This window comes from Xenopus laevis, chromosome 9_10L (genome assembly GCF_017654675.1).
Source record: "Xenopus laevis strain J_2021 chromosome 9_10L, Xenopus_laevis_v10.1, whole genome shotgun sequence".
NCBI classification, from domain to species: Eukaryota; Metazoa; Chordata; class Amphibia; order Anura; family Pipidae; genus Xenopus; species Xenopus laevis.
In genome coordinates this window covers 28,680,580-28,693,489 of record NC_054387.1, presented here as the reverse complement: position 1 = coordinate 28,693,489, position 12,910 = coordinate 28,680,580, and the positions used below count along the sequence as shown (strand labels likewise).

The following is a 12,910-nucleotide window of genomic DNA, read 5'->3' as shown; positions in this document are numbered from 1 at the left end:
AAGAGATTCAAGTAAGACAAGCTAGAATTAAGTAAAACACTTTAGAGAAGGGCTTTCCAACCTGCAGATTGTAGGCTTTAGTTTGAACTACAAAGTGACCGGTTGAAAACACTAGTGACAGTTACAAGATTGTCAGATGCACCTATTAGATCAGAGTAAGACAGCAACAGATGCACTAGAGCAGTACATATTAGGTGGAAAATAGATTGCATTTGTACTAAAATCATGTTTTATATCACGTTTAAAGGATGTATAGTAACTTTTTCAGTAAGACAAGCTGAAATTCAGTAAAGCACTTTGGAGAAGCGCTTTTCCAACCTGCAGTATTGTAGCTATAAGTTGAACTAACAAAGTGACAAGTTGAAAACACTAAAGTAACAGTTAATAAGATTTGTCAGAACCGCAGCTTTAGATCAGAGGTAGTGCAGCCACAAGAATGCACTAGGAACAGCATATGATGGGAAATGATTTATTTGCAACTAAATCAGGTTTTAATCAATGTTTGAAAGTTTTGTAAAAGCAACCTTTCTAGGCAGGGTAAGATGGAGCGCAGTAAAGGTGCAAGCACAGACTATGCTAGGGACCATTTTGTGGAAAATAATGCATGTGTACTTAATAGGCTTAAATAATTTAGATTGGAAATAGGCAGTACCCAGTTTGTTTTAGGAAGGTTTTGGTGCTTTTAAAGAATATATCAAACGTAAGCGGTTGCTATTAGTGGATGACGGCACCTAAGCAAGTAACACTGGGCCCTGGTTCTAACATAGGGCAGCAGAGTATGGCACACACAGGCAGCATGTCAGCAGACAAGTGTATGACACAAGACAGGAAGAACAAGCAGAGTATTGGCAGCATATAGGGTAGAAGATACTGCAGGCAAGAGTAATGGCAACACACGGGTACAGTGGGCGGGGGCAGAATGTGGAACAGAACAGGCAGCATAGGGCTAGCAAAAATGATTGTAAGGCGATTATTGCCAACCCTAATCCCCGTGTTTGACTGTCCGCTTGCATACAAAGCCTACTGGTGGCTTTGTTAGGGCTGTTTCATTTTTTCTGTTAGCTTTTAGCTTGTTATAGAATTGGCTATTCTAAAACATTTTGCTTTGGCATTTTTTTTTTTTTCTTTTTTTATAGTTTTTGAAATATTGCCTTCTTCTATGACTTCCAGCTTTAAAATAGGGGTCACTGACTCCATATAAAAAACAAACGGTTCTGTAAGGCTACAGATTTATAGTTAATGCTACTATTTTATTACTTTCTTTTCTGTTCAGTCCCCTATCCGATCATATTCCAGTATCTTATTCAAATCAATGCATGTTGCTTAGGGTAAGTTTGCATCCTAGCAACCGATTGCGCTTGAAATTGCAAAGTCTGGAGCACTATGAATAAAAAGCTAAATAAACTCAAAAATAGAAATGATTGAAAGACAACTGTTATTGTTTTAGAGAATGTGCCACTCTCTACATCAATACTTAATATAACATTTAAAATGGTGAAACAACTAACAGCTGATGTCTCTTAGCCAGTATCTTAATAATTCTAAGGTTGACAGATTCAACTTGGAATATTTAGGTGGCAGGAGGTAATTGCATGGGGTTTGTAATTTGGTTTAGCGATTAGTGTATGCTTCCTGTGAGGTTCAATATTTATTTCACCTCTCTGGAACATTGCATTATAGACATTCCTTAATGGTGTATGATATGTGGTTCAGTATTTTATTAATATTCTGCTGTGTAACCAATCTGGGCCTGGGGTGATTTATGAGTGGCCAGTGCTTTTATTAGGTCTGTATATACTGCTCTGTCGCATATTGGCAAATTTAACATCTCCCTCTGCATTTGTGTATTTTTTTGTTTAGTTTTATGCAGGTCTTTAGGTGGTTCCTCACAGAGTATTTCACGTACTCCTCCTAAATTGGCTTGGGGGGGTTAAAAATTCCCAATTTATGGGTTGAATACATGATTTGTTGGTCCCTGGAGTTTGCTATTTCAATATGTATTTAGCTTTGGAGTGTGATTTGGTTAACCAAGCAGCTCCCTGTTTTAGTTTCCCATCCTAGAAATTTTTATTTGGAAATATTCGCAGTTTATGTTTGGCTTGGGTTTGTATGTGGGTTTCTAACAATTTGCTTAAACCTCTATAATGTTTTTCCTTTGATTGCCTCATCGCCCTCTGCATCTGATTCTATTTTTGTTAGTTTTATCAGGTCTTTAGGTGGTTCATCAGCAGAGTATTTCATTTACTCTCTAAATGCTGGTAATCAATATAGGGGTTGTTGCATGATGCGTTGGTTTCAATTTCATATGTATTTAGCTTTGGAGTGTGTTAACCAGCTGCTCCTGTTTCTTTTCCCATCTACAGAATTTATATTTGAAATAATTCCAGTTTTTCTTTTGGCTTGGGTTTGTTATGTGGGTTTCTAACAATTGCTTGAAACCTCTATATATTTCCCTTTTGATGCTGGTTGTGATTTTTTATATAAATCTCATGGGCCTTTTTAGCATCTTCCATCATTAGACTAAAGGTAGAGTTTCCGTTTAGCTACATAGGTTATTTTGTTCTTCCTGATGACTGCCCCTCAAATTGGGTCCTTCCTGGTGATCTTTTCTCAATAGGAGTTTGCTAAATGTTTTTTTTCGCAGGAAAGGTGGTTCAGAAAGGTTCAAGATTGTGAGAGGTAGGTAGGAAAGTCCATTTTCTACATTGCATTTATTGGTTTTGGCTAAGTATTTGGCTTATGTGTATTGCTGTAAGATCTGAAATTAAGTAGAAGGAAGAAGGCTTTTCTGTGTAGTATGAATATTGTCTTTCCCTGGGGTCGAATAATTTCAGGAGATCAGTAAGAGTTAATAGTTTTTTGAGTTGGTATAGTTTTTTCCTGTAATCAAGGTCTATTATGTTTTTGTAGGGGGTCGCTGTCTTTTTCTGTGTCCTGACATTACAAGAGCAAGTTTGATGAGGGGATTTGCCATAGGTTCCTCTGCATGTAGCAAGTAAAATGTCGATTTCAGATATTTAGTGCATATTATGTTGGCTACCATGTATTTTTTGTCTGATATACATATAATATACAATATTAAATAGCGACTTATAATGCAGGTCATACAATTTGTATGTCAGAGGTGTGCAAATAAAGAAGTGGCTGCTCTTTTGTTTGGATTATAGAGAGCTGAGTGGGATTCATATAACCATGGCGCTTTAAGCAGCATTCACTAGTACTCCCGATTTCCAGAGGTTCTTTTATAAACATATTCTATTGAGTTTTTAGTTTCTTGAGATTTGTTAATATCTTTAATTTCTTTTGATTGGTGAGGTTCAACGCAAGCGCTACATTGCAAGAAATGTCTCATAGGTTGTTTTTTTTTTTGAACATGTTGTAGTGGGTGTTGGTTGTGATGTTTACCATGTATTCATCTGAGTGTTCTGTCATGAAGTCTTAAAGGTTCTTGTGCATTGCAGGTATGCCCTGGCTCAACCCCGCCCTGCCCTTGATTTCCAGCCTCTGTGAAACTTTCAGACTTTTGTAGGTCAAGGCTTCTGTACTAGGACTGTAGAATTAAGAGAGAGATTGACATTATAACATCAAATGAACAATCATGCTTAATTAACATATTAAAATTCACCATTTGCTCCCTGGTTTTCGCAGTATCTATTCTGTTTGGTAAGTGAGAATTTTCTAACTCTGAAATTATCTACAGTAGAAAGCCCACCATTTTATATATTTCGGAGGACCAGAAACTTTAGGTATAATCTGGGACAATGGAAATTAGGGAAAGCAATGATTGTTAACCCTTACATTATCATTTTAGGTATGATAAAGAGTGATATTCTGAAAACAAATTTTCAATTCAAAACTGCAGAGATGCTGATTAAAAAGCTAAATAATAAAACACCACATATTTTTTATTATTGTGGTGTTTTATTATTTAAGCGTTTTAATATCAGGCAGGCTCTGCAGTTTGAATGTCTCAATTTGGTTTACTATGGTCGCATATTACCTCTAGCAACCATGAATTAATTTACACATATTTAAAATGAGAGGAACCTGAATAGAAAGTTCAGCCATCAAAGATAACAAATAAGATATATTTTGTTTGCTTTACAGAGCATTTGTTTTTTGGTGAGGTGCAGTGACTTTCATTTGAAACGTGGAAGAGTCAGAAGGCAGATAATGCAAAAATATAAAAAGTAAATAATAAAACCAATTTAAAAGTTGGCCATTCTATAAAACACTAAAATTGGACCAGTTCAAGCACAGCTGTCTTCCTTTACTCTGAAATACAATTTTTAACTTTGTTTAATGACAAGGGTTACTAATTGCAAAATTAAATGTTACATCTAGGGAAAGCATATGCAAGGCTCTCTGGCATAGTCAAATTACACAAGCTAACAGCAATAAGTGACTTGTGCATGGCTGTTGAGGTTACAGCCTAATTAGATTGATCTATTTACAGCGCACAACCAAGGCATGCAACTGGTTAGCATGGTTAAACCTTTTTTTTTCACTAATAATAATATTGATAGAAAACAAATGGCAAATCTTAGGATCACCATTTTCAAGTTAAAATTTGGAAAATGTTATGTAAAATCAGGGAAAACACCCACTTTAATGCATTATCAATTGGTGGGACAACAAAAAAAAGTCAAATGTGGGAAATATAAAATCAGGGTAATCAAAACTCAAAAAAAGAAAAAAGTAGGGTAGGCAGAATGTGGAACACAGGCAGTGTAGGGCAGACAGAAAATGGCACACACATGTAGAGTAGGGCAGACAGAATATGGAACATACAGAGCACATGAAAGCAGAGTACACACAGGCACAGGAGGGCAGCTGGTGGCAGATTAGCGCAAGCACAGTATTGTTCATACACGCAGAATAGTGCAGGCAGAGTATGGCGCACACAGGCAAAGTATAGCACATACAGGGAGAATATGGCAGGCAGATTATGACACACATGTGATGTGCTTGCCATTGTTTGGTTTCCTGTAGAATTTCCTGTATGCAATATGTCATGTTATATGCATATATATTATGTGAATTCTTCTGTATTTGTATGCTAAAGTAAGTGATTGTGTTGTTAGCCCATTTAAAGCTGTATTTTCTTCTCCATCTGGGTTTCCCTTTATTATTCATTAGACTTGGCCATATTGTTGGATGAAGGATAGGATGTGTGGCAGGCCCTGTTTCTGCTTTGTTAAATAAAACGAAATGCTGTAAGATTTGTTTCATGTGAACAGATTTTGATGCCTTGGAATGCTGTCATATCTCAAAGGAGCCTAAGGAGAGGGCATAATGTTAGGTTAAACAAAAGAAGGGAGAGGAGGCACACCTCAGTTTATGTCTATTGAGTTGGTCATGGTGCCATTGATGAGTAGCTTATTTTGAGTGTATACATTTTCTGATGCAATATGTGAAAGTGTCACCCAGCATTCCAATATGGAGTGCACTGAAGTAAAAGCCATAAAATGTTTTCAAATGCTGTCTCCGTGTCAAGGCTCAAAGGGAAGTCTCTACTTTCCTTGTCCCTAGCAAAAATTATTGTAGCCGTTATTGCCACCCTAATACCCCGTGTTGACTGTCGATTGCGTACAAAGCCTAGCTGGTGCTTTGTTAAAGGGTGTTTCATTTTTTCTGTTAACTTTTAACTGGTTATAGAACGGCTAGTTCTAAAACTATTTTGCTTTGGCCTTTATTTTTCCTTTTTTATAGTTTTTGAAACATTTGCCTTCTTCTAACTTCCAGCTTTAAAATAGGGGTCACTGACTCCATCTAAAAAACAAATGTTCTGTAAGGCTACACATTTATAGTTAATGCTACTTTTTATTACTTATCTTTCTGTTCAGTCCCTATCCGATTCATATTCCAGTATCTTATTCAAATCAGTGCAGGGTTGCTAGGGTAATTTGCATCCTAGCAACCAGATTGCTGAAATTGCAAAATGGAGCACTAGTGAATAAAAAGCTAAATAACTCAAAAATAGGAAAGGATTGAAGAACAACTGCTAATTGTTTTAGAATGCCACTCTCTACATCACACTTAATATACTTCTTAAGGTGAAAACAACTTGACAAGTTGATGTCTCTAGGCCAGTATCTTAATAATTTTAAGGTTGACATTCAACTGGAATATTAGGTGGCAGGAGGTCATTTGCATGGGGTTTGTATTCGGTTTTGGCGATTAGTGTATGCTTCCGTGAGGTCAATATTTATTTCACCTCTCTCGAACATTGCATTATAGACATTACTTAATTGGTGTATGATATGTGGGTTCATTATTATATTCTGCTGTGTAACCATCTGGGCCTGGTGATTTATGAGTGGCCAGTGCTTTTATTAGGCCTGATATATCTGCTGTCCTTATTGGCAAATTAAACATCTCATTCTACATCTTGTGTATTTTTGTTAGTTGTATCAGGTCTTTAGGTGGTTCCTCAGCAGAGTATTTCACTACTCTCTAAATGCTGGTAATCAATTTAGGGTTGATGCATGATGTGTTGGTCCCTGGAGTTTGCTATTTCAATATGTATTTGGCTTTGGAGTGTGATTTGGTTTGGTTAACCAGCATGCTTCCTGTTTCGTTTCCCCATCTACAGAATTTATATTTGGAATATTCCAGTTTTTGTTTTGGCTTGGGTTTGTATGAGGGTTTCTAACAATTATTTAACCTCCATATATTTTTCTTTTGATGCGGGGTTCTAATATTAAATATAAATCTCATGGGCCATTTTAGCATCTTCCATCATTTGTATAAAGGTAGAGTCTTCTTTTAGCTACATAGGTTATTTTGCCCTTAAAATTGGGTCTTCCCAGAGATCTATTCTCAATGGAGTTTTGCCAATGTTTTTTCCAGGAAGGTGGTTCAAAAAGGTTCAGATTGTGAGAGGTAGGTAGGAAAGTCCATTGTCTACATTACATTATTGGTTTGGCTAAGTATTTGCTTATGTGTATTGGTGTATGATCTGAAATTAGTAGAAGGAAGAGACCTTTCTGTGTCAGTATGAATATTGTCTTTAATATATTTAATAATTTCAAGAGATTCAGCAGAGTTAAATAGTTTTTGAGGTGGTATACGTTTCCTGTAATAAGTCTATTATGTTTTCTAGGGGGTTCTGTCTTTGTGTGTCTTAGTTGGAGAACAAGTTTGGTGAGGAGGTTTCCACAGGTTTCTGCGTGAGGCAAGTAAAAATGTCCCGATTTCAGCTATTTAGTGCATATATGTTGGCTACCATGTATTTTTTGTCTGATATCTGATATACATATAATATACAATATTAAATAGCCACTTAAAACCGGGTCATACAATTTGTATGACAGAGATGTGCAAATAAGAATGGCTGCTCCCCTTTGTTTGGATTAATAGAGAGCTGATAGGAATCCACATATCCATGCCGCTTTAAGCACACTAGTATCTCCCGATTTCCAGAGGTTCTTTTAGAACAATATTCTATTGGGTTTTTGTTTCTTAAGATTTGTTAATACCTTTTTTCTTTTTATTGACGAGGTCAACCAACCTACATTCTAAGAAACTGTCCATATGTTGTTTGAACATGTGTAGCATGTTGGTTGTGATGTTACCTGTATTCATCTGAGTGTTCTGTCATGAAGTCTTAGCTGTGCATTGTCAGGTAAGCCCTGGCTCCACCCCGCCCGCAGTTGATATCCAGCCTCTGTGAACTTTCAGAACTTTTGTGGGTCAGGCTTCTGTATAAGAGACGGTAGAATTGAGAGAGAGAGATTGACATTATAACATCAGTAACAATCATCTAATTACATATTTACAATTCCAACATTTCCTGTTTTTCAGTATCGTAACATTTCAAGGACAGCTCATTCCTGTTCTGTTGGATAGTGAGAGTTTTCTTCTCTGAAATTAGATACAGTAGAACCGACATTTTACATTTTTAGGGGTACCAGAAAAACTTTAGGTATAATCGGGGACAATAGAAATTGGTGAAAGCAACTTATTCTTTCAAGGGGTTGTTAACCCTTACATCATCTTTTAGTATGATAAAGAGTGATATTCTGAAACAATTTTCAATTGGTTTTCATTTTTTATTGTTTGTGGTGTTTTATTTAGTTCGCTTTTTAATCAGCAGCTCTACAGTTTGAATGTCTCAATTTGGTTACTATTGTCCAAATTACCCTAGCAACCATGCATTAATTTGAAAAAGACATATATGAATAGGAGAGGACCTGAATAGAAAGTTGAGCAATCAAAAATAGCAATAAGAATACATTTGTAGCTTTACCGAGCATTTGTTTTTTTGGTAAAGTCAGTGACTTTCATTTAAAATAGTCAGGAGACAGATAATGCAAAACTATAAAAAGTTAATAATAACAACCAATTTAAAAGTTGTCCATTTTATAAAACACTAAAATTGGACCCCTTCAAGCACAGCTGTCTCCTTTACTCTGAAATACAATATTTACTTTGTTAATGACAAGGGTTAAGAATTGCAAAATTAACGTTACACTAGGGAAAGCATATGCAAGGCCTCTTTGGCAGTCACATACACAAGTTACAGCAATAAGTGACTTGTGCATTGCTGTATGAGGTGCAGCCTAATTAGAATTGACTATTTACAGGCACAACCAAGGCATGGAACAGGTTAGCATTTTAAACCTCTTTTTTCACCAATAACAACATTCATAGAAAACAAATGAAAAAACTTAAATGCATTATAAATTGGTGAGACAACAAAAAAACATGTAAAATGTGAGAAATATAAAATCAGGGTACTCAAAATTGAAGTTTCGCTGTAGCTGTCTGATTTACTGTACACTTTCAAAGCTCTACTGGTTCTCTCTGTGTAAAACCAAGTGCTCCCTTGCTGTTTATGGGGTGCCGTTTGTCCCAAATACATTCTGTATACAAAACTATCCCTAATACACACAATGAATGTATCTCATGTTATATAAGAATTTGTGACCATACACAGAGAAAAAAAATATACAAAAGACCTATTTCTATTAAAGAATGAAAACAAAATCTGGTTAGTGCACAAAAGGATGTCATTATATCACAAACACCATTCTGTACAGTTTAACAAGCAATCTGTCTCACAAATGTATAACCTCCATGTAACGGACACACTTATGTGCAAAGTTACTTACAGAATGAATTATGTAAAAGCAAAGTTGGACATAATATATAATAGTGTAACTAACTAGTGCTTGTCAAGCTAGATTTGAATGACAAAATAGATATCTGTGACAGAAAGCAAGATTTTATAGCACAGGATTCATTCTTTCCACAAAATGACAGTTTTGTTCACAAAACAGATAAAATAACCATTCTGTGAAGCAACACTGTCAGTCACATTCCTGAACCAATAAGAACAAAGCTTATTGCCATATACAAACAAGATGAGAAGTGGCCAGCTCTGCTCCACATGGCTAAGGCAAAGTATCTGACCTGCTATAGAGTGTGCCCTCTAATGTCCCCTCTGCTGCATAGTAATAAACATGAACAAACCTTTCCTAAAAGAGCTGCTGTTAAACACTACAGGTTCATAAATGGGAGTTTTTACAAACGGCTGAGAAATATAATGCTGTACTTATAATGATTGTAGAAAATAAAAGTATGCAAAACATAAATATGATCATTTTAGGTGATATGGCTATTCTTATTGTAGTAACCTGCTTGTGTGGCCATTTTGGTTAAGGGCATTCCTGCTGTTTTGCCATTATCTTATGACTCACTCCTGTTCCTCTTCCTGTCTAAACTGAGAGCAATAATGGGACAGGCCACACCCACCTGCCATGTTCTATTAAATGTACCAGAAGTTACTGTGCTTGTCTGGCTGCTTTGCCTGACTCTCAGAGTCAGTTATAAGTTTTGTATATGATAGTTAGACTCCAATGTCTCCTCCTAGCTGTAATCTTGCACCAATTAGCTTGTAGTAGTCTCTTAATAATGTGCTTACCTATAGTTTAACTACTACATAATAGCTTTAGCCAGAGACTTGGGACTGATCATGTGCACACATACCTCCCAACTGTCCCTTTTTCAGAGGGACAGTCCCTCTTTTGACAGCTCAACCTGAGGTCCCTCATTTGTACTGGAAAGTCCCTCTTTTCTCTGCACTGAACAGCCAGAAAAAGAAACAAAATTTCTAACTTACAAGAAGTCATCTGTATTGTATTTCAATGTGGTAAACAAATTACTCACCACGTAAGGGAAGTGGCCCAGGTGCACTGCCCTGAGCCCTCAGCATAGGGGGCGGACAAACCGAAATGTAAAAAGGAGCAGGCACTCAATGTATGCAGACTTCCAGCAGGCACCAATTCAAATTGTAAAGATCTTTATTGTGTCCAAAATTTCTAACTTAATTGGCTTTTGGCAGAGAGGCCAGTAGAGCTAACAGGTGCAACTAAGATACTTTGTAACAATTTTGAGATAAAAAAATAAGTAATTTTAACAGTTTAGATAAGGAGAAATATTTTCAAACTTTTATAACCTGCCAAACTTTGTAAAATGAACATGGTAATTATGGGGTGTGGCCACAAAAATGGGTGTGGTCAAAAAAATTGCCGCGCTACATGACAAAAATTTTTTTGTCCCTCTTTTTACTTATTACCAAAATGTTGGGAGGTATGACCACGCATTCTGTATAGTATGATGTGTAGGTTATATGAGCAGCCACTCCTGAGTACTGTGTGTAAACAAAAGGGGGTCATTTAGGCAGGGGCAATTTTAGGGGATCATAATCTATTTATATAGAAGCAAGAAGCTATACAATGCTTTATATTTATTTATAACAAAAGACTCTAATGATGCCGTCCCCTTACCTGCCCAGTGCTTAACCCTTTCACATCAGAGTGGGTCAAGGGGGGCACAACACTAGAGCAGAGAGCACAACTGCGCCCATGTCACATGCATGTCCAGGGCCGCCAGCAGGGGGGGACAAGTGTTCCAGGCCTGAAGGGGGGCCCATAAGTGCTGCATTTTTCAAAGAGCCGGGTCCCCTTTAAGAGCGCCCAAGCCGTGCGGCCATTGCACATATTACCGAATGCGGAAGTGCCGAAAAGACGAAGCTGAAGTCCCGAAGCGGTGAAAAGACCCGAATTCACGAAAGGAGGTGAAGTTGAAGTCCTGAAGCCTTTTGTTTACCACAATACTCAGGAGTGGATGTTCATATAACCTACACATCATACTATACACAATGTGCGATGCACATGATCAGTCCCAAGTCGCTGGCTAAATCTATTATGTAGTAGTTGAACTATAGCTAAGCACATTATTAAGAGACTACTACAAGCTAATTGGTGCAAGATTACAGCTAGGAGGAGACATTGGAGTCTAACTATCATATACAAAACTTATAACTGACTCTAAGAGGCAGGCAAAGCAGCCAGACAAGCACAGTAACTTCTGGTACATTTAATAGAAGATGGCAGGTGGGTGTGGCCTGTCCCATTATTGCTCTCAGCTTAGACAGGAAGAGGAACAGGAGTGAGTCATAAAATAATGGCAAAACAGCAGGAATGCCCTTAACCAAAATGGCCACACAAACAGGTTACTACAATAAGAATAGCCATATCACTTAAAATGATCATATTTATGTTTTGCATACTTTTCTTTCTCTACAATCATTATAAGTGCAGCATTATATTTCTCAGCCATTTGTAAAAACTTCCATTTATGAACCTGTAGTGTTTAACAGCAGCTCTTTTAGGAAAGGTTTGTTCATGTTTATTACTATGCAGCACAGGGGACATTAGAGGGCGCCCTCTATAGCAGGTCAGATACTTTGCCTTAGCCATGTGGAGCAGAGCTGGCCACTTCTCATCTTGTTTGTATATAACAATAAGCTTTGTTCTTATTGGTTCAGGAATGTGACTGACAGTGTTGCTTCACAGAATGGTTATTTTATCTGTTTTGTGAAACAAAACTGTCATTTTGTGGAAAGAATGAATCCTGTGCTATAAAATCTTGCTTTCTGTCACAGATATCTATTTTGTCATTCAAATCTAGCTTGACAAGCACTAGTTAGTTACACTATTATATATTATGTCCAACTTTGTTTTTACATAATTCATTCTATAAGTAACTTTGCACATTAGTGTGTCCGTTAAATGGAGGTTATACATTTGTGAGACAGATTGCTTGTTAAACTGTACAGAATGGAGTTTGTGATATAATGACATCATTTTGTGCACTAACCAGATTTTGTTTTCATTCTTTAATAGAAATAAGTCTTTTGTATATTATATTTATCTGTGTATGGTCATAAATACTTATATACCACGAGAGACATTCATTCTGTGTATTAGAGATAGTTTTGTGTACATAATGTATTTGGGACAAACGGCACGCCATAGCTGTTTGGGGGTTGGGGAAGACCATTCAAATGAATACATAGTTTTGCTGGGTATGTAAGAGAGAAGTGCATGTCATTTTGAAATAAGTATCTGCATATTGATGTGAATTCTGTCTCATCTGTGATACTTAGGCTGAGAAATCCGGAAAGACCTGTAGCTTATAGTCTTGTACCTGGACATCTCTTACTTTTTCAATATGCCTGTAACATCAATTCTGCTATAACCGGGTGACTTCTTTTCCTATTCTAGGCTTGCTCACTCCCCAGCCTTTGTGCCCTTTCAATGCTGTTGTCAGATAACTGATACTGTAGGATCAGATAATTGCAGAGAATATTGATGTTAAACTTGGCCATGACTGTCAGACGTATTGATGCTGGTACCCGCCAATAAAACTTGCTTCTCCAAGATGTAGATTATTTATTGTATCACACAAGTTAATTTAGTAATTGAGTCCATAGGCTGATCTGGTTTTCCGTTGTGTTAATTTGGTCTCTACTTTATCTATTTTTTATAATGATTATATTCCTTGTAAGGTAAAACCCTTCTTACACTCACAAGCCAGAAGCTAAGCTTCTTCGCTACTG

At 36.8% G+C, this 12,910-nt stretch overlaps 1 long non-coding RNA gene across 1 annotated transcript in view; it reads right to left on the bottom strand.

Annotated features, from left to right (window-relative positions):
• The window catches only part of LOC121398036, a 25,424-nt gene extending 17,773 nt beyond the window's left edge, over positions 1-7,651 (bottom strand). The window contains exon 1 of the long non-coding RNA XR_005964086.1: positions 7,578-7,651. This is a non-coding gene — a long non-coding RNA (uncharacterized LOC121398036). The remainder of the gene's footprint in view (positions 1-7,577) is intronic.
• Positions 7,652-12,910: the final 5,259 nt, after the last annotated feature.